At 43.6% G+C, this 2819-nt stretch overlaps 1 pseudogene; it reads left to right on the top strand.

The window, feature by feature from the left end:
• The first annotated feature begins 495 nt into the window (after positions 1-495).
• LOC126485247 (5S ribosomal RNA) lies at positions 496-613 on the top strand (annotated as a pseudogene).
• Positions 614-2819: the final 2206 nt, after the last annotated feature.

Here is a 2819-nt window from a genome sequence, read left to right as displayed (position 1 = left end):
TGTTTTTCATGTATTGCGAATTATTAAGAAGGTGTAATTCGAATACGTTACTATGGTCACACCGAAATGGAAAAAAGGCTTTGCAAGACATATACATTTGGGAAGAATTTGGTATTAACATTAATAAGGAAAAATGATTCTTCTAATATATATGATAGTTGTTTCAGCCGATCTGGAGGACGTTATACATTTCAAACACCAGGAAAACTGAAAACTATAGATCCTTATTGCATAAATGTGATGTGTTTTCTGTGAGGTATCGACGTAGAATTTTGCATACCCTTCAGTTGCCACGATACCTGAATACCGCGACATATACAGTGAACTGATCGCTCCGCATCAGGTCATGTGAAATTAATAAACCAAAGTCGTAAAACGGACCAATAATTAAATATCTGAATTACACAGGGGTGGCACAATTAAATATAAAATACGGGTACCACAGCTCACATAGTTATATTGGTAGAAGTTTCCGTCAAGCTAGTAAATGAAACTGGCAACGGCCTTGCCGCAGTGGATACACCGGTTCCCGTGAGATCACCGAAGTTAAGCGCTGTCGGGCGTGGTCAGCACCTGGATGGGTGACCATGCAGGACCCCATGCGCTGTTGCCATTTCTCGGGGTGCACTCAGCCTCGTGGTGCCAATTGAGGAGCTACTCGAGCTAATAGTAGCGCCTTCGGTCAAGACTACCATCTTACGACCGGAAGAGCGGTGTGCTGACCCCACGCCCCTCCTATCCGCATCCTCCACCGAGGATGACACGGCGGTCAGATGGTCCCGGTAGGCCATTCGTGACCTGAAGACGGAGTGAGTTAGTAAATGAAACTAAAGGTCACTGTTGACAGTCCGGTTTACTGCTAGGTGCGTTAATATGATTCTAGTCACCTGGGGCTGCTGCCTGGCTGAAAATGGGTTCACCGACGCGTAAGCGCAAGTTTTTATGCATGATAGTTGGGGGAGGATGGTAAGCTTGTTTCTCATGATTCCGGAGAGAAAGGACGTGGGGATGTGGGTGCTTAGCACTTACACGTTTATCTGCAAAAGCGGCGGCGAGTTAAAAGTTTGTTGCGGCAGGAAGCTCCCTCCTTGAATGACTGAGTGCCGTTGGTGCCAGACTCTAGATCGGTATTGTCGGAGACGATTACACATACATGCTGTTTACACAACAGTAATCTCTTTACGATTCCTGGGTAGATGGTGTGCCTTAGTATTGGGCAGACATGAGAAGTTCTCTCGTACGCAGCCAGGAATTTGGTGCGGTTGCGGCTGCTACGGGAGATCCATATCCTACTGGAATCTCACTTAGTTCACTCGACCTGCGAATGCAGGTGGAATTCATCGTAAACTATGTGTATATTTATGGCATTCTTTGATTTTTAGACTGATGTGTTTACCGTTATTACCGTGGGCCGGAGATATCTCGGAAAGATCTTCTCTGAGCCTTTTGTATAAGCCACCAGGTCAGAAAAGATTACATGTATAATGTTTTGCGTATTCTCAGCGATAGCGCGGTGCTCGCGGCTATACAAAATATGTCGGAAATCGAGGGGGTGGCCTAGGCCGCAGGCTGCTTGGAAGATTGTTTGAGATACTGCTCAGCTTCCTATGTGCGTATGTTGTAGCGCTGTGGTACACGAAATACAGTATCTTTGGTTGGAAGTATCAGAATTTTACTACGGCGTCAAACAATCTAGCCACGTAGTTGCGGTTTCACAGGGGTTATCTATCGTGGCACGGTATTTCTTTTACATTATTTTTTCTTAGAAATCAGTAGTGCTTACAGCATTTCCTGTGACGTCTTTAATATGACGTAATGTCATTATTTCTACCAATATATTCATTTCCAACGCACACTTTGACGTCACACACACTCGTAATGTAGAGGTGGCTCAGCAACGATAAATAAATCGGGACCATGGTGCATTGTGATTAGCTGAGAGCATCGGAACGCTGATGTGACGTCGAGAACGGGGGATACTGTATCTTGCGTAACTGGATAAAATGCGAAATATTGTGGTAAAATTACGAAAATGTGTGAAAAATACGTGAAATTAGAGAAGAATGAGAGTACCTACAAATCCGCCTAGGTATGGTCTCTGTATCGAGCTACGAAATATTAAATCCTTATTAGCTCATAGACCTCGAGTGACGTGACTTAATCTAATTTATTATTAAAAAATATTTTCCTATGATGATACACTACCTAGTAGCGTAGTAGTGGTTTGTCAGGGGTTTATCTAACACGGTGTGGTATTTTTTTAGCATACAATATATTTGGTGAGAAATAGGTAGTGCTTACATATTTTGCTGTGGTGTCATTAATATGACATGACATCGTTAGTTCTATCAACGTGTTCGTTTCTAACTCATACACTATGACGTCAGACACACTCGTAATGTAGCGGTGACGTAGCAGTGATACAGTACATAAATCGGGACCATGCTGCATTGTGATTGGCTGAGAGCATCTCGACATCGACGCTGCTCGGTGCTGTGACACATTCTCGAGAAAGTGAATCGGAACTCAATTGGGTAAAATGTGTAAAACTGGAGAAAACACAAACATGTGTGAAAAATTTGGGAAGAATGAGAGCAGTTATACATCTGCCTGGGTGTTACCTCTGCTGTTGCCTCGAATGAGGTAGAATTAAACTGTTATAACAAACAGACCTCAGGTGATGTGACTTGACGTATTTTGTATCCCAAGCCGCCTCACAGCCTCGATTCAATACCTTGTAGGAGTAACCAGAAGTGCCTGTTTTGGAAACACTGAGCTACTTCACAAGACAGGCTTGGGAAAGGCTCGAAGGGACCATT

This window comes from Schistocerca serialis, chromosome 6, assembly GCF_023864345.2.
Source record: "Schistocerca serialis cubense isolate TAMUIC-IGC-003099 chromosome 6, iqSchSeri2.2, whole genome shotgun sequence".
Lineage (NCBI taxonomy): Eukaryota > Metazoa > Arthropoda > Insecta > Orthoptera > Acrididae > Schistocerca > Schistocerca serialis.
The sequence above is the reverse complement of the archived record's forward strand: the minus strand, read 5'-3'. Positions and strand labels throughout refer to the sequence as shown.